The 20,332-nt window shown below is 35.6% G+C and overlaps 1 pseudogene; it reads left to right on the top strand.

Moving 5' to 3' along the window:
- The first annotated feature begins 11,188 nt into the window (after positions 1-11,188).
- Positions 11,189-19,415, top strand: LOC121413023 (annotated as a pseudogene).
- Positions 19,416-20,332: the final 917 nt, after the last annotated feature.

Raw genomic sequence — 20,332 nt, 5'->3', positions numbered from 1 at the left:
CCAAGGACGTAACCTTGGGGAGAAACCACTAAACATTGTATCAATGTCAATAGACTACTTCATTAATTATTTCCTAAACATGGAAAGGGAACCATAGCAGTAATTAATTCTTTTCCAGAATAATTTTAAATATTTCAAGCAGCAGTGTCTCGGTGGGACCTCCAAATTGTCACGTGGGAAGTGACTTTTTTTTATTATTTAACTACTGCTGCTCGACACCAAAATAATGAACACGTAAAAACTGAGGTTTACAGTTATGAAAGATTTAATCAAAGCTCTTAAATCATTCTGTGGTTTCCTTTGATTTCTTTTACAATGAGTTACATGAAAATATACATGGATATGGATTATGGATAACAAAATATAACTTAACTTAAACGGTAATATCGTTGATGTGAGCCCCCATCATCATATCTGGTCTGACACGCCCCACTTGGCCCTGGTGGTCGGTCCAGTTCCTGGCCTCCGCAGGTTGCGATGTCTCTTCTCCACTCGGCCTCGGCCTCCGCAGACTGTGTTACCCCTCGATGAGTATAGCCCCCAGATAAGATAGATGTGGCTTCAACGAATTAGTGGACGAGATCGAGCCCCCAATGATGACATGAATTTTGACCAGTCATGTCGGTGGAGAACCGGCGGCAGCTGGGGTCGTTATCTCGTCACCGACGTAGTCCCTCAGTTATAACTTAGACTGCCTATACGAACATCTGTAGTCTATTCTGGCTTAGGTGGTTCTCCCTGAATTACTAAAATTGACCTCCTAATATACACTACCGTTACTAGGAATAACTGTACAATTTCTAAAGAGTATTCAAGGAATTTCAATAGCAGATGAGTGCATAAAGCAACACATTCTTAAAAAGACTTCCTGTGCATTCTATACATTCAATGCTAGAGCACTTTTTGCTATGTATGACACCTGTATGAAAATTCTTACATAGCATAAAATATGACATCAACCTGGTACAAGGGGGGGGGGGCATCAAGCGTTTCCAATGCTTGCTTTTAAAACATTCAAAACAGTAAATATTTTAACCACATGTTTGAACTCTTCAAATGTATAATTAAATTTCTTTCCTGACATGCATCATAATATCTAAATCAACGTTGTCGTGTCTTTTTCTCTCCAACGATAGTACATTCATCTCATTAGTTTAATCTTCTGAAAATGGATAGGATAGGTCTAAATCTCATGTCACAGCTAGCATCATCTGAGAGCATTTCCAAACAGCAGAGGGATGACGATGAAGATGAAATGAAGGCCATCATTAGAGATGCAGTTTTTGTCATAGTAAATGGCATGTATCTCAACTTTAACAAAGATAAATTCCCGTATATTATCATTAATTACCTCTCATTGCGAGCTGCCAGAATCTCTTGAGATGCTAATGCTGCATGACAAAACTTCATATCTGCTCTCTAGCTGCCGTATGTCACCCATGATGCTATTTCTACTAGGTATAAGTTTGTACAAGGATTATGTATTTGGTCCAGAACAACTGATTGTTATCATGCATAGTAATGGAATTCAAAAGGAGATAATAGCTTACAAGTACACATCCATTGACCTCACAACACTCCTACAGCACCACTTCCAGTTCTTGAGCATGAAGCTGTGCAACATATAAGTAATAATATAGATCCTGGTATGTTATCCCGTACAGAACATACATGTAAGGCTTTCATTGAATGGGCCAGATCAAAGTCCTGAAAATGTAAGAAGGTTTCCAAGAGTTTGGTTACTCTTTGCTGAATTAACTCCATTTACTATGACAAAAGCTGCAGCTCTAATGATTGCCTTATTTCAATTAATCATTGTCCCTGGCTATATGAAAATGTTCTTGGATGATGCCTATCTTTTCCATTTACAGCTTAAGTTATAGTATATAGTATTGATTGTACCATTTGAGGTTAGTGAAATATTGCTACAGAGAAATTGGTATATCTTGATTTAGATTTATAAAATGCTTATCTAAATGCTGCTACTTTAGACAACTTCACCATTTCAAATTATATCATACATGATTTTTTTTTACACTTTTGGCAATGCATTACTACACTATATATTAAAGAGTGCTATTTGATTTAAATGTCACCTCGAACGTATATTTTGACATCATCATTGGTCCAGGAATCAACTATTAAATTTCTGTTCATTTTCCACGCAGGTGAGTCTTTTTCCCATCAGAATCACTATATACCTACATGCCACCATAAAGTTATCGACATATTTACTTAAATTTCCAGCCGTTTTTGACATAACCCTAAATATATTTTTCATGGCCATTATTTATCCTTATTTCAAAGTGAAATTATTAAGCATCCAAGTTTTCAATGCAAATAGCTTATTTTTCTATTATTCACAAAAAATGTGAATATAATGGATTATTTTTTTTCTTTGGGGGAGGGGAATCATGAATAGATATATCAATATTTATTAACTTTTGACCTTTGACATTGGATATCAAAGGTGAAGGATAATTCTTTAATATTATTTTGTGCCTTTTTATCTTCTTGCAAAATTGCTTTTTGACACCAAAATCACCAACATGCAGCGTTTTACCTCAGAGATATCATTATACGATATATATAGCCTATGTAAAAAAGTGATTGACCTTTGACCTTGAACTTTATGGATTAATATGCACTCTGGGTACTTATTTTCATTTTATTTAATCTTCCTGTAAGAAACTCTGCATTTTGACACCAAGATCACTAATCTGCGCCTTTTCATCTCAGAGATACCATTATACCGTATATGGTATATAATTAAAAAAAAAGTTCATTCACCCGGTCGATTTATAATACGTGTATCTTCCTCGATATATGCGTTATCATGAGAATGCAAGTGTTTGGCTACAACAATCGTTCGGATAAAATTAATAACCACTAAACATGCTAAACTGGCTTGCATACTGAAAAGAGTATGTAGTTGCCATAAAGCCTGGGGCTGCATATGAAAAGAAACTATACTGACTTCAAACATGGGCATACAAATTACTGAACTCTCAAAATCTATTCTTTGTACATGAATATCTGTCAGAGGCCTACATCCCACTCTGTGAAGTACTGTCATTGAATAAAAATTGCTTAACACCTGTCGTATATCATTAGGATTTGAAATAAGGCAGATAAACCATGACCTCTTAACCCTCCTATCATAATTGTGTTTGTTAATAAAGTACCTTGCGAAAACAAGACAATGTAGACTATTAACATTGCAAAACAAATCATCAGAGATCCCTGTGCATTCCCCAAGAGGGGGAATTGCTTGACATAAATTGTAACGTTCTACAAGTAACACTTCATATAGATACATACATATATATGCAAACATACAGACAATTATAATAGATTGATTCATGTTGTAGTAGTGCGTATCAAATCAAAGCATGACCTCTCCGAACGGAGACTCTGCTAGAAAAACCAACATTATTCGTGTTCACACTTATAATCAGTAGCAAAAAGCAATTAAGATAAAATGATCCTACCTAAGAGTGACAGAATTTCTTTCCATCAGAAAATATAATAGAATCATCAATGTATTCTTTTAAAATAGGTTACACCTCAAATATCGAATACATACGAGGCCTTTCTATTTAAGAAATATAAAGAAATCCATAATTTGTCTTACTTATTTCTTCCTGTTTTATTGTTACATGTAGAATATTCATCGAGCAGGAAAGAGAGAGGAAAAAGAGTGTCTGTCTTAATTGTATATAATTTCGCTCTTCTCCTTATTTTGGTCTCATAAACAGATGAAATGTTTTTTTTTTCTTTCATCGTGTCTCATGCAACATTTTTTCTGTTTTAAAAACACTGAGTACTTTAGAAAACTTAGCAGTCAAAGTTTAAAAGAAGAGGGGAAGGAAAACCCTTCATTACTATCAGGCATGACCATTCCTAACTTATAAGACCTGTATAGGTTAATACAAGTTTAAGAAGATAAGCTGGATGACATTTAGGCTAAAAAAACACCCTCTTTCCTTTCTCATTCAAGTAAGAAATTAGAAATGTTATATCCATTTCATTGATATATTTCATCATTTCAATCTTGTTTTTGATAATGATGTAAAAAAAAGAAAGGAAACAAAATAAGCTCCCTTTTTTCAAACATTCACAGTTTTCACTTCGATCAGAAACAAAAAATCTGTAAATGGTGATATTAGAGCAAACATATGAAGGAGGGTTGTGCTTTTTACATCCTTATTCTCAATATAATTGAAACAAAAGTCAAAGCGATCAAACTATAAGCAAGAAATAAGGAGAATGTACATTTGATACTTTTGCACAACATTCCTTAGCTTTTTATATTCAATAAAACTGAGAAGAAAAAATGGACTTCAATTAAATACAAATAAAATTCGGTTTTCCTTTTCCCTTCTTCGCCTTTCTTTAGCATCGACCTTTCAATCGTACAGTTACTTCTATTGTTTTCCTCTTCAGTTTGAAAAAAAGAAAAAAAAGTAGATGCTCAAGAATTATAAAGAATTATATGGTCACAGTGAAAGAGAAAAGGGAACTTGTACTTTATGTTTATTTTGATATATCTTTTGATATATTTTTTGATATATCTTCAATCTTATCAATCAAATATCTTGTACCTTTCGTAAAAATGATTATTCTCATTCCACGTTTCTTCATTCGAAAAAAAAACACCATAAAACTTGAACTCCATCAGAAAATATGGCAGATTCGTTAATATATTATTTATAAACAAGTTAAGTTATTTTTACATGTAGAATATTCATCTGGCAGGAATGAGAGAGAGAACAGCATGGACTCATTTTATTCTTCTTGTTTCTGTTGCATAAACAAACATTTTCCCTATTTCTCGTGACTCTTTCAATATTTTCTCTGTTTTCAAAGACTGGATACTTCGCAAAACTCATTGATAAAAGTTTAAAGACGAGAGGAAGGTAAAACCTGCATTACAATGACTCCAGTCGTGACATGGACATTCCTAACCTATAAAAACTGTTACTTAGGTTTCAAATGGAGAAATGAGCCGGATGACCCCTTTACTTTTCTCTCTCTCTCTCATCCCTGCAGGAAATTAGAAAGCACGTTATATGCATTTCAATTACATATTTTATGCATTCACTTTTATTTATGGTAATACTGTAAAAAGTAAACATCCTTGTTTTTTCCGACATTCGGAATTTCACTTCGATAACAAATACTTAAACAGTATACATCAGAGAAATGCTGTATTAGAGCAAGACATATGAAAGAGGGTTGTACTTTTCACCCTTTCATTCTTATTTTCCATATAATTAACACGGCATAAGTTAAGAGGATCATATCAAGCAAGAAATAAGAAGGAAAGAATTGTACTTTCTCTAAATTTCCCGACATTCCTTGCACTTTTTAGGTTCTATAAAACTGAAAGAACAGTGAACTTTAATTAGATACAAATAAAATTCATTTTTTCCATTTTCCTTTTCGCCATACTTCTGCATCTAGATTACATTCAAAACAATTATTTATATTTTTTCTCTTTTGTTTGAAAAGGTCGATGCTAAAGATCTATATATGTTCTATGTGTAAAAATGCCAGGAAAAGGAACTTGTACTTAACGTTCATTTTGAGATATCTTTGATCCTATCAATTCAATGTCTAGTTCCCTGCATAAAAATGATGATTATTATCATTTTTTAATTCATTCGAATCTCTCATTTTGCAAGATGAGAAAGCATTAAAAAACGAGAACTTCAGTGACATGAAAGTTGTTCAGCCTTCTCCATGTTCTTTGTATGATTAATTTAAGAAAAAAAAGAAAAAAGAAAGGTTCCTACCCTAAACTCAGTTCCTTCCCCCAATTTTGTTTATCTTTCATCAAATCCATCATTCTTAAATGGCGTGACACATAAGTAATTTTCCATTTAAAAAACGTGAATAAAGTAAAGCGTACATTTAATTCACATAAAAGTCATTCGCTCTCTTCAGGATACGTTTTCATTGAAATACAGATGTTTTCTATGAGCTCGTAGATTATTTTCTTTCAATATTCCATTCATTAAACATTTCCTTCTCTTTCACGATGACATGATACTTGTGGTTGTCGCAAAACAAATGCAGAGATGAAAAAGTACATTGCAATTTTCATTCATCTTGTCATAGACAATTTTCTAGACTAAAAATAAGTCTTTTCCTGAGACAAATCTGTTGATGTTTAAAAAACAACATGAAGCGAAGCAGAGATGAAAGCAGTAAGCACATTTTGGTGTTTTTAATAACATGAATTATTCTCTCTCTCCTTTGGCCATCGAGGTAATTCCTTGCACACGCGTGTCAACGAAGATATAGATGAGAAAAATTTGGGTTTATATTTCTTTCGAATCATTATTCCTCTTCAGTATCAACGGCATTGCTTATAAAAAAAAACATAATATGAGTATGTAGGCTAACATATAGTATATTTCATTGTTTGTTCGATGGACCTATAAGTTGCTCACTTATAAAAGATTAATGATTTCGATACATGTCGACAAAATATAAAGCTGTTAAGACCTCTCAATCTCCTCACTGCTCTCAGACATATCAATCAGTGTATACTTGCCACACCCTGGACTCCTTTTCCTTGCAGTAAAGAACGACGTTAATCCCCTCTACGACGATCTTTGTTGACAATTTCTTGTGTTTCCTCAAGTTGTACGCAGTTTTCGCGAGGATGTTGCGACGATCTTTCAGGACTGGGGGCAAATCTGTACGTACAGAGATCCTTCTAGCTTCTTGTCCCTCTACTCTAGGGGGGCGTCTGGATTCGAAGGTTGACAGAATTCTGTTGCGTTGGTGCATGTAGACCATCTTGGCAATTATTGGTTGGGGAATGCCCTCCGTCTGTCTCCTCTGGGGCAAGCGGTGGGCATTTACGAAAGCTACCGAATCCGCCTCTTCTCTCGTTAATCCAATGTAGACAAGCGTTTCCTTTAAGACTTCGTACACATTTTCTTCTTTTTTCTGTTTGACTCCGTAGAACATCAGATAACTCTTTCGTTGGTAAATCTCTGCCAGCATCATTTTGTCCTTAATTTCCTTCATTTCTTTCTGCATCTTCTGTTCGAGTTCGGGAATTGTTTTCTTCTCTAGATTCAGTATGTGAGCGTTGCTGTCTTCTGCTGCTTTTTCTAAGTCTTTTACTTTTTTCGTAATTGAAGCAATATTAGTCTGAATATCGTCCAATTTCTGACACACTTTTGTTGAGAACTCGGTGAGAGTCTTGTGCAGGTCAACGAGAGTGAGGTTCGAAACCTCGGGCGGTTTCTCACCGCTGGGTACGGTCTGTTGCATTGTACTCCGGTCGTGCGAAGAACATGGGCGTTGGTTCGTTGAATCCATGCTTTCGGCAGACAAGCCTTTACTTCTCAAATTGTATATTTTGGACATGAAAGACGAGAAAATGCCAGAAAAGATTACCCAAAAATGAAAGTCAATGTCTATATAAGATTGCCAAGATGAAAAAGATTGATATTTCCGGATGAAACAGCTACTAACCCATTAAAAAGTGTGGTTTTCTGCGAGAGCTCACTAAACGGACACCTCACGCTACGACGGCCATTGCTTCCTTTTCAAAAGATGGAAAGATGCGGTTCAGCGATACAGCATCCCAACACTCCCCCTCTCTCTATCACATCACGTACACAAAATGAGGGAAATAGAGTGGTTACTAATTATGAAATTGAAATTTACTTGCTTTTTTATTTTTTTAAGTACACACCTAAAATGATAATGATCATTCTTTAGCATCATATAACAATGATAATAATAATTATAAAAATAGTAATGATGTGCCTAATAGTAAATAATAGTAAATAATTATAGTAATAAATAAGAATAGTAATATTATAGAACATACATTATAACAATAAGAGCTATTGGCGACACATAAAAAAGGAAGAGAAAAGTGGGAAAGGATTAAGAGATAAGGGATAAGTAATATAAGAAGAGAGAGACAACTGATTAAAACATGAACGGAAAACCTGGAAAATATATTCTTCCATATCATATTATTTTCACTAGATCGCGCTTCGCGCTGGCATTGCCTGTTCAATGAGATTTATTATTATTATTATGTTATTATTAGGAGTGGGCTATACACGGGTCAAAAATCCTTTTTCTTGTCTTAGCAATATGGCAACAGTTTTGATAATACCTTGTAATGTATCTCAACATGAAAGGACAATAATTCTGTCTCGGGTCCCAAAAACAATGTGCCGGCCCAAAATCCAAAATAGACAAATGACCTACCAATTTAAAGCTTAGAATCTCCTCTTTTATCTGATATTAGATAGATTATTTCTCATTCACGCATGAGTGAGCAAAAACCATTTTAAGAAAGGATACAAAAACTCATTTGGCGGGGGGTATCTGGGTGTCAAGAAGAAAAACACATTTTTGAAAAGTTCAATATCTGCTCTTTAATTTGATACCTAAATTACAGAAAATGGTAGAAAAATAACAAAGTTATGGTCATTTGAAATAAGGCTTGAATTTCAATAATTTCATAAAATGAAGAAGTTCTCCAGGCTGGCCTTCAAACTCACTGGACACTCAATTTTGTTGACGATCAGCCATGCATTAAATCTTTTGTTCACCATGCGATAGCTTCTGTGGGAAACCGGTGAGAACCGATGAAATTATTGAAATACAAGCCTAATTTCAAATGACCATAACTTTTTTATTTCTTGACCATTTTCTGTAATTGAGGTATCAAATTAAAGAGCAAATATTGAAATTTTCAGAAATGTTGTTTTCTTTTTGAAACCCAGATACCCCCCGCCAAATGAGTTTTTGGTATCCTTTGTTCAAATTGTTTTGCTCACTCATGCGTGAATAAGAAATAACCTAAGTAATATCAGATGAAAGAGGGGATGCTAAGCTTTAAATTGGTAGGTCATTTGTCTATTCTATTTATGACTTAGTTATGATAAATGATCGCTAAATCTCGGTTTCGTTTATTCTGGGACGCACTGTATATATGATAATATATATATCTATATCCGTTTTTCAGATGGGGGGGGGGGCAAAATCATTAATGTTCCAAAGGCGCTCGATCGTACAAAACACCCTCCCATTTTTTTGTTTTGAATAATGTTTTTATTCTGATTTCATGAACATAACATTTCAATTTAACATTTCAAATCATATATAATACTTTACACTTCATATTTTCACTTTTTTCCACTAACTTAACAAAATCATGAGTCATATATATCTTAAAAAAAATCAACAATGAAATCAGTTATTATAAAAATGCTTAAAGACCAAACTTCCCCCTCCCCCACCACAAACACACACACACACACACCCAACACACCACTGCCCAGAAGATCTGCTCACACTCATTATAAATAAATCATGTTTAAAAGTACAAAACAATTCGATGAAAAATTTTGAATATAACAAGCTCACGGGAGAAGCATTACATATATTGAAAGTAAATAAAGACTTACAACTTAACCTTGTCACAATTTTACTGTTTCCCATTTTTGCAAGTGCCGCCCTAATTTCCCCATTTTAATAGCTATTTTCTTTTCTTGATCCTTATATTCTAAAATAAGTTTATGTATATCGTCAATGGTTGGTAAAACCCCCTCCTTTCTAAATATAAATAATATATATTTTACCATAAAGATAATAGTATTACAATTTTTTATTCTATTTGTATTGCCTGACAAACCAACAAATATATCCCGCCAATTCAAGTCCTTTATTTCTTCTAATTCAAATCGCTGTATCAAAGTTTCCCATATCAGTTTGACCTTTAAGCAAGACAAAAATATATGTGAATATGTTTCCGTTTCCAGTTTACAGTACGAACAGAGATTGTCTTCAACAAATCCAAATCTAAACAAATTAACTTTAGTGTAAATTGCCCCATGCAGAAGCTTAAATTGAAATTCCCTCTGTCTTCCAATTAATAATGTCATTCTTGGTCTAAAAAAACATTTACTAATTTCTTTCTCTGAATAATTATACTTATTTTGTCCATCTCTTATCTGTAAATCATATGACTTTTGCAATTTTTTAATAAAATATTCATATATTTTTCTTGATAATACCTCCTTAAAGCTAATTTCCCTCCCCAACAGAAGCAAGTTTATATTATGATTAATCAAGTCTATCTCACAAAATTTTATACACACACGCACACACACCCAAACACACACAGGCATATATATATATATATATATATATATATATATATATATATATAAATAGTAAAGAAATGGATGAAGAGAACAATGGTAGACGTAGCTTAAATCAAGGTTCCCCAGAGCTATCTACCCTTTGGAAAAATTGGTTATGCCGAAAAAATGTCTCTGGCGGGAATCGAACCCGGCCCCCAGCTTTGAACGCCGGTGCCTTAACCACTAGACCACAGAGACGGGCTAGTGGCTAGGCCGACCGAGATCCGTTTGACCGTCAGATTTTCGACACTATACCAATTACCTTTGTCGGGTGAAGGTGAGTTTTGAACAATGACAAGCCGTCTTGCCTCAGATGGATCAAAGCTATTTAAATAAAAGAGTTGCCAAAGCTGTTGTACATGTATAACTTCACACACACACACACACACATATATATATACAGACACGTATCTCACCAACAAATTAATGCAAGCGCGAAGCATGAGCTGATTTTTTTTAGTATACTGACAGGAAAAGCATGCCTGTTTTAGCTCTGTTTGTAGTAACTCATGAGGAGGATACATATATCACTACACAGATGGTACAATTGCCGAGAGTGTCAAGCTGACATTTATATATATTCTGACCTGAAAGCTTGATATTCTAAGCATTATTGGTACCAATTGAAACAAATAACGAGATGTGTATATCAGTCTAGCTTGCTGAACACTACAATCTTGTTTTTGTTTTCTTTGCATATCCGGAATTAGTGGGGGGGGGAGGCAAAATGATATGTTTGCCCCCCTCGGCCAATATTTTCATTGGTGGGGCGATCGCCCCCTGCCCCCCCCCCCCCCGGATCGACGCCTCTGACCACATGGTCAAATGGGTCAAAATATCATATTGCATATTTCATTTATTGAGAAATCAGACGGAACTCGTGTAACGTGTACCACGTTAAATTTAATATGCTCTTGCTGATACTACCAAAAAAAATTGCCCATCTCATTAAAAATGCATTTTTTTTCTCGTTTATCACGCAGTCTCCTGATGTCATCATGCCTGTGTCTCTCAGTGTCTGGCGTGTCAAGATTGGTACGTACATGCGCCGGAAGGAGAAAGTATATGACTTCTACTACTATTTAAGGAGGTATGTTTATGGTCTTAAATTGATTGAAAAGGCGAAGAAAGTGGCTGAACACTTAAAAGCAAATGACAATGGCCATCGCCACCACTCATTTTCCAATGGCTCTTCAACTGATGAAAATAGCAAAATTGGTAATGCAACATGCCAAAAACCTCCGTCCTCTAACGATATGAAGCTGAACCCAGCCAAAACTGAATCGCCAAGTAACATCAATAGAAGCACAGTCAAATCATGTTCTGAGACCGGTTACTTTGGAGTCAATGGTTCTTCTTGTCATACGAAAAGCCCCGATCACATCGCTCAGGATGGCTCTAAGTGTGCTGGTGGCTGTACACTTGCAACACATCCAACAAGTTTAACCAAGAAGCAATCCACTCCTGTCCCTGATCCTTCTTACACCAAACCTACCAAGTCTTGTGACCTAGACGAGTTGGACCTGAGATACATAACAATTCGTCGCGTGTCACATCTCAACTCCAGCAATTTAACTCAAACAAGTAAACCTGACCAAACAGACGGCACATCAGAGTCATACTCACAGGTTGTCAGAACCTTCACTGGTGATCGAGATGACAGCACACGTTACGAGAAGAAGACACCAAACCCTTTACCGTCGGGGATAGATAGCCAATTATCGGCTAGTGCTAGGATGAATCTATCACGCAGCATTGGACACAAATCGTCGTGTACCAGGGTAGGTCTAAGATCCTTTTTAGAACCATATCTTACTCAATTAGAATAATTAGCAACACAACGTTATCAGGATAATGCAAAACAGATAAACATTACATTCTTGTGAAAACAAATTATTCTGATTCCTATACAGCGCATCCCACAAAAACGAAACCTCTCCTCAGAGAAAGATATCGCAATCATGATAAGTTTCGGCCATAAAATTAGCATCATTTGTAAAGACCAAAACTGAATAGTTGAAACAATGCGGAGTACGATAAGCGATATATTATGAGACATACCAAAAGCAACTTGCGCAGAAACTCGCAGAAACTGTACCAAGAGTACAAAATATGCTAAGGTCAGAGTGTCTTGAGCGAATTTCGACTCATTTTCCTGCGCAACTTGGTATTAAAATTGATATTTCATATTTACTCCCTACTCATATCATATTTGGTATCAAAAGGAAGAAAAAAGTTTGAATTTATAATGATAAGAGACCATAAATCGTTTTCTTATGTCGAAAAAGAAATAACCGACGATCTAGATTTCCTTTTAGAAGGACGCACTATTTACCTAACGAGATTTATCCAGCAATAATCTAAAAATGAGAGTCTTACCCGATTCTTATAGCTTAATGTTATAGGTCGGTCAATAATTGACGGTGCAAACCAGTTTTTGCTATTTGTATTAGTTGTGCCATTCCCCAGAATAAACTGTCATAAACATAATACAGTGTTGCTAGTAAGCGCCTAATTATCATTAAGAATAACTTCTAATAGTATCAGTGAATAATACATAATAAGTTTACAAATTCGCTTTTTTGGACATGGCATTAACATAATATTCACTATAATTTAAGATATTATTTATAAATGGTTATTTGGGTACAGCCACTTAAGAAACCCCAAATGACTCGAATAAACTGTCCTTTCTAATGTCATGTAATGTTTTAATAGTTGATAACCATCAAAGTCGGAAAGATATGGAATTGATACACCTACATAATACAGTTTGCGAAGGAAATTGTATATAACTGTTTTCTCTCTGTTCCTCCTATCTTCTGCTCTCTTCATAATCAAAAGGTGGCAGGGTATCGTATAATACAAGTCGCTGAAGTCAGTGGACATGACATATCACCTTTATCCAATGGTGGTTGCTCTCCCGATATGGCGAACATGCTCCTACTGAGGTCTGGTGACGTGGAACCAAACCCGGGTCCAAATACCAAGTAAGCAGGTTGAATTATGGGGTCATTAATATGACAGTGACTTTCAATTGACTAATTTCAATCATTGGCGATAAGATTCGTGTATAGTGTACATGATATTCGACGGAATTCAAAGGGTGCGATTAATTACGAAAACACTTGTTAATGCTTGTTTTAGTCGTTATATTTATTTATATGATTATTTGTTTTTATCATTGAATGGTGAAACCTGATTCACAGTGGCGTAACTACGGGGGGGCATGGGGGGGCGCGTGTCCCCCCAATCGGCTGGCCAAAAAAAAAAACGGGGAAAAGGAGAAAAAGAGGGAAAAAAGAAGAGAAACGTAGTGGGGAAAAGAAGAAATTGCTGTTTATCACAGTGTTATATTATATTATATAACATAAGAAGCATTTTTTCACAACTTTATGAAACATTATATGCTTAATTGTGTCTTCATTGTTCCTGGTGCTCGCATAGACCTTTGAACGAGATATATAAACCTGCTGTACTAAAGCCTCCCGTTTTCAAATCAATATACAACAAAATAATATATTTCCTCGCAATTAGAGTTATTATTGTTTTAAGTAGTGATATATTCTTATTTTTCATGACTACTGAAAGTTATTGCCCTATTTTAAGGTCTTAATATAAAACATTTCCTGTCCGTGCTAACGTTCGCATTAGTGGATTGGTGAGATTTTTGCTCTTCATTAACTCCTAAAATCAGTCCTTAAAATGTAAATTTTTCTGATCTGAATATCAAAAAATTTTAACTCGCGCTTCGCGCTCGCATAATTTGGTTAGTGAAATACGTGGGGTCTTAGTGAATTCCTACAAACAAGCCTTGGAATGCCCCTCTTCATGTCTGAATTTCCTAGATTTTCAGCTCGCGCTTCGCGCTCGCAGTATTTCATTAGTGAGATGCGTATAATAATCATGATTACAATGACTTCAAAAAGTGCTCCATGTGTTTAGATGTAATTCTAACAAAATCAGCAAGCGCTTGGCACTCGCATTAGATGACTATGGTGAGATATGTATACTCTGACTTAATGGATTCGTAACTATAGTCCTTAAAATATCCATGTTTGTGGTCAATATATACCCAAAAAATTCAGCTCGCGCTTCGCGCTCGCATCATTTGGTTAGTCAAATACGTAGGGTCTTAGAGAATTCCTACAAACAACCCTTAGAATGCCCCTCTTCAGGTCTATATTTCCTAAATTTTCAGCTCGCGCTTTTGCGCTTGCAGTATTTGATTAGTAAGATGCGTATGATAATCATGATTACATGACTACAAAAGGTGCTTCATGACTGTGTTTAGATGTAATTCTAACAAAATCAGCAAAGGATGGCAATAGCATTAGATGACTATGGTGAGATATTTATACTCTTAATGGATTCTAAAATATAATCCTTAAAATTTCCTTGTTTAGGGTCAATATATACAAAAAAAAGTATCATGATTACAAAACAATTCGCTTATAATGTCAATTTTTAGCCGTCAATATCAAAAATTTTCAGCTCGCGCTTCGCGCTCGCATTATTTAATCAGTGAGATACATATCCGTTTGATGGCACTGCATGTCCTTAACATATCTCTATTAGGTCAGTATACCTGACAACTGAGCGCGCTTCGCGCGCTCCCTAAGTGACCCGAATTTTTTGCTGGTGCCCCCCCAATGCCGCGACCCACGGTACGCCACTGCTGATTCATGTATGGAATGCTCCTTTTTTATTCTTCAGGTTAAGGATATTTCCCCAAAACACAGTGATCAAATAGAAGAGCAACGTTGGAACATCTTTGTGATTCATTATGTGTTTATCCGATGTCTTTCTATACAAATTAGGCTTGGGGATCTAAGTGAGCATGAATTGTATCTCCTTGCTGACGGTATGGATCCATCAGACCTTAGGAAGGTCGGACTAGCTCTAGAATTCACTGAAGCTCAAATAAGTCGATTCAAGGAAGACAACATTGGAAACATAATGCTAGCTACCTACAAGATGCTTTGCGAATGGCTCAAAACAGTTCGGCATGAAGAAGCGAGGGAAATACTGTCCAACAAGTTACAAGACATGCATCTGGTACAGCTGGCAAACAGTGTTCTAAAAGGTGATTAGGACTACCAGTACTATACAACCCCCTACACTACGGCCATGTATTGAATTTATAATAATGATAATCTGATGAAGATCTTGATGATAAGAATGAGAGTTTGACGATGAGTTATCATGATGATGAAAATCATAATGGTAATAATAATGATGATATAGATAATGATGAAATTAACATTTAGAATAAGTAGTAAAAGTAATATGCAAATGGCAATCTGATAGTTAATGACAATTACATATATACATGTATATATATATATATATATATATATATATATATATACATATATATATATATATATATATACATATATATATATATATATATATATATATATATATATATATATATATACATATTTATATATGTATATGCATACATATATGAAAAACAGTAATCAAAATAATGATCACAAGAGACTAAAGTTATTTTTTCTTACTAATAATGCATTGTTGTATTTCCCAAATATTCCCCCCTAAATATATCATACAAAAAGTTCATTAAGTAAAACACATCACCACTCATATTCTTTCGAATTGCATTCTTCTATGAATTTACACATTTTTTTTCTCTCTTGTGACAGGCCAGACCGGTGATCACATACCGTCACTGACAGAAGAGGAAATCCAACGGGTCATCAAAGAGGTCAAAGAATATTCTGCCCTTCATCACTGTCAGATTCCAGCAGATCCACTGAACAGCAGTCTTCTATTTCAATTAGACCAGATCTTCACCAATTTAACGTTGATAGAAGAAGGCCGTGGAACAACCCTAAAGGCACCGCTACTCTACGCAGACCTACTCAAGACTAAAGTCAACGGAGTCCTTCCTAAACGTTTGTTGGTTGAAGGTGAAGGTGGTGTGGGGAAGACAACTCTTTGTGCAAAGATTGTTTGGGACTGGATTCATGGAGCTGGCTACCAAGATTTCAAACTGGTTCTTCTCGTCCTTCTACGTGATTTAGAGGGTAAGACTCTTGGAGAGATACTAAAGTCTTACCTCCCAGACGACAATATGGTTACAGCTATGCAGCTAAACAAATATGTCTTCTCACATCAGAAAGACGTCTTTCTTGTTCTGGACGGCCTAGACGAGTTAGCTGGTGATCTAAATAACCCTCACCAGATCGCCTTGATCCTCATAAATCGGTTGTTTAAGTCAGGAGAGAGTGCTAATCACATCTAGAAGATGGCGATCAGATGAGGTACGGATAAATTTGGATCTTAGAAAGGTGTATGCTTTCATTGCGGTCGAAGGCTTTTCTGCTAACAATCTTTCTTCCTACATCACTAAGTTCTTTCATCCAGACACAGCTTCAGCTGAGCAATTGAACCAATTCATATCAACCAACGATGTAATCAGAGAAAATATGGCCCCGTTTCCAATATACACAGCAATGCTGTGCGTCATGTGGAAAGACTTTGATGGTGAACGCCGTATTGCAATGTCCAAACTGCAAACATTTTCCCAACTGTTTGATGAGATGATCCACTTCTTAATAGATCATCATCTTTCCAAGCTCCATATGTCTGCAAGTGATAATGGTGGAGAAGTGGATCGAGAACGGAAGATGATCCTATGTCATCTATCCAATATTGGTTGCCTTGCCTGGCATGGGCTCAATCAGAGGAGGCTAGTATTCACTGAAGAGGAATTCCAGACCTGGCCGGTTCTGTGGATACAGGTTGCCAAGTCGGAGTACTCACTAAACAAACGCAAACCCTTTCACGGAGAGAGAGAAGACATCATTCTCATTCTTCAGTCTCATCTGTCCAGTTCCCTCATAAACTGTTTCAGGAGTATCTAGCAGGAATGTATCTGACATCTCTTCACAACTCAAACAGAAGCGAGTACAACAGGTTGATGAAGGACATAATCGGAAATGCAAGCGAATTCCGGGAGCTTCTGTACTTCACCTCGGCCCAGAAGAAGGAGGTCGGATTGGATATCGTGTCTCATCTCACAGCAGCATCAAGAGGTACTTCAACGTGGCAAATGGGATATGGGCGAATCGATGATGACTTCATTGCTGATGTAGCATATGAGAGTCAAGACCAAACAGTGGCTAAAGCTGTGGCAGATCATCTATCGACTTCACACAGCAAGGCACTCGTGATCGGGAGAAGATACCGGCGCACACAGTAGCGGGTCATATCTTCATCATGAATCATCATAAAGTGGTAAGTAAATTTTCAAAAGCAATTCATACAGGAACAGCAACAGTCAATATTATTTCAAAGAAATTCACTCTGACAAAAATTTGTTTAAAAATTGCAGATAAGAAGAAATAGTAAAACATATTAAGCGTGGGCTATGCATGGGTCAAACATCGTATTTTTGTCATTTCGATACGACAACAGTTTTTTTTTAATTCATTTTACTGTATTTCAACATAAAATGGCAATATCAATATTTTTGGTCTCGCGTCCGAGAAATAAGTGTGCCGGGCCTAAATTAAAAATGGCTGGCCACAACTTCTTTATTTCTCTGCTTTCGCTGTCTATTTACATTATTTTGGGGTATAGTAAGGCAATTTGCTTTTCCAAACTATTTTGTAGACTTAAAATGTGATTTTACCGAAATTTTACATTTCTTAACCTTTTTAAAGCTAAAAAAGTAGGTTTAATCGTATTTTGATTATAATGGATAGTGGATATATATATATATACACATGTATATAGCTTAAATCAAGGTTCCCCAGACCTATCTACCCTTAGGAAAAATTGGTGATGCCGAAAAAATGTCTCCGCCGGGAATCGAACCCGGGCCCCCAGCTTTGAACGCCGGTGCCTTAACCACTAGACCACATAGACGGGAAGTGACTAGGGTGAACCCAATCCGATTGACCGTCAATGGGATTGTTATGATTGCCTTCCAGCTGATTTACACGATGTTACCGATGCAACATCAATTGCACATAAAACATCACATGTATATCATATGTACATCACATTTTTCGTCAATTTTTCTTCATTTGGATAAAAAAATGGTTGTGGTGTCTCACCCTGTTAACGGGGTCAGGCTATCTGCTTATGCATACCAGAATGTCTAAATTCCATTGCGTGGGATTGACTATTATCCAATACAATTCATGTCAATTGTTTTCATTGTCCACTTTCCATTTTTCATATTTATAATTGACATAGGAACATATAATCACATTTGAAGTATACACCAAAAACATATTCCAGTGGATTATCAAAATGAGAAATAACCTGAAAGGGAGGGAGGACCATCTAAAAAGCACCATGTATAGTCCCCCCTGAAATTGTTATTTCTTGTATGTATAGCATGTTTAAAAAATGCATACAGTTATGCAATGGGTACATTTTAATACAGATCATTGGTGTGAAAAAAATCAATATATGTATTAAAAATCATATTGTACGCTATTAAGCAAAGGCTTCCTAATCATACTCTACGCTATTTAGTAAAGGCTTCCTAATTAGCGCAGTAATTTATAATTACATGTAGGTAATTAAATAATTGAGTTATAATTCAGGAGAAATAATTTTATTTTTTGAAGATGTGAATCTTTTTTTATATATCATTTCTAAAAAAACAAACGTCGTTTGAGCGAATGATGTCCCATTCAGTGGTAAATGAAAAGGTTTGCTTGGCGAGTGAAGTGACTATGAATCGAACTATATTAAGAACATATCAGTTAGAGGCAAAGGCAATTGTTTAGCGTTAAGCTTGAACATAAGCTTTCCAAGTTGAAAAGTATACATTTCTTTTAATTCAGAATTTTATTTTCAAGAATAGATTACGTGTATGTGTTATACGATTTATTTTTTTTTTTTTATTTTATCTCATTTATTTATTTTGATTTACTTATCTATTTATTTTTTAATATTATTATTATTATTTTTTTTGGGGGGGAGGGGCGATATATATAATCCATTAATTAGCAAACTTGCTGCATTATCCCAAGCTATAATTCCGTAATTTAGGGAGGGAATGATTAATGCAGAATCCACGGATAACATAATAGTGTTTGGTAGCAAGTGTTTAATTTATCAAGGATGCCAGTTTTCTGATCAATGATTTTGCAGACATTGTCGACTGTGCGGTTTCCAGATAGTTGTTCATCTATGACTAGCCCTAAGAATCGAGTTGATAGGACCCTCTAGATGACAGTACCATAAAAAAAATACGTCATTTGGTAAAGTTTCAAAGACTGATATTTAGCTATCTCCGCCATCCCCCCGAATCTTCAATATTTGAGGCATTGCTTAATAATGCTAAATCGGCTTCCGTGTAGAGAAGTCCCATGCTCCAGAGACTGTGACAGGCACATTCTGTTGCTCAATTGTTTTCTGAATGTCATCAGTGCCAGGTGGTCTGTGTCAAATTTCCAATATTTCCATATTCAGTACCTACATGCACCAGATGATCAACCCGAAATGTTTCATCTCTATTATGATCAAGGTAAAGCCCAATGTACATGTACCATCTTTTGGACAATTACTCCACACCATAATTTAACAAGATACACGTAAATAATGAATTGAACTATCGAGTAAAATCGATCTTTGATTATCTCCCCCACATACAATGGCGTTATCTTTTCTCATAAATGATGTGCATACTTGGAAAATCTTGTCATTAAAAAGGCATGTGGAAAGACTGCTTCAGAGGACCTGCTGACTTCATGTGCTCCTCATCCACTCTGAGATCAGCACGGATCGCTATCTCTTCGGGCCAAGGAGAGGACATGAATGATAATTTCTCCGCGATGCTTGCTCATAACGCCACTCATTCGAAAGTACGTATTAAAATTTATATTATTTGTTCATTTTTTATACTTATTTATTCAAAATTATTGTTATGATCTTTTTTAATGGAGGAAGGGGGGGGGGGGGGGGTCGTTTCACCTATCAAATGACGTGTTGGCAGTTTACAGTTAATTTCAATAGATTATCATAATGTGTATAATCGTTGTAAAAATAATCATACATAATTATCATGTCAGCTTATCGGGAATGTTTTGTAATACCCTCTACATCTATCTCCAGGAAATAAGAGCACTTTATAAGAGTAAACATGG

The sequence above is a fragment of the Lytechinus variegatus genome, chromosome 4, assembly GCF_018143015.1.
Source record: "Lytechinus variegatus isolate NC3 chromosome 4, Lvar_3.0, whole genome shotgun sequence".
Taxonomy (NCBI): domain Eukaryota; kingdom Metazoa; phylum Echinodermata; class Echinoidea; order Temnopleuroida; family Toxopneustidae; genus Lytechinus; species Lytechinus variegatus.
Note: the sequence above shows the minus strand (reverse complement) of the source record. Positions and strands in the feature narration are given on the sequence as shown.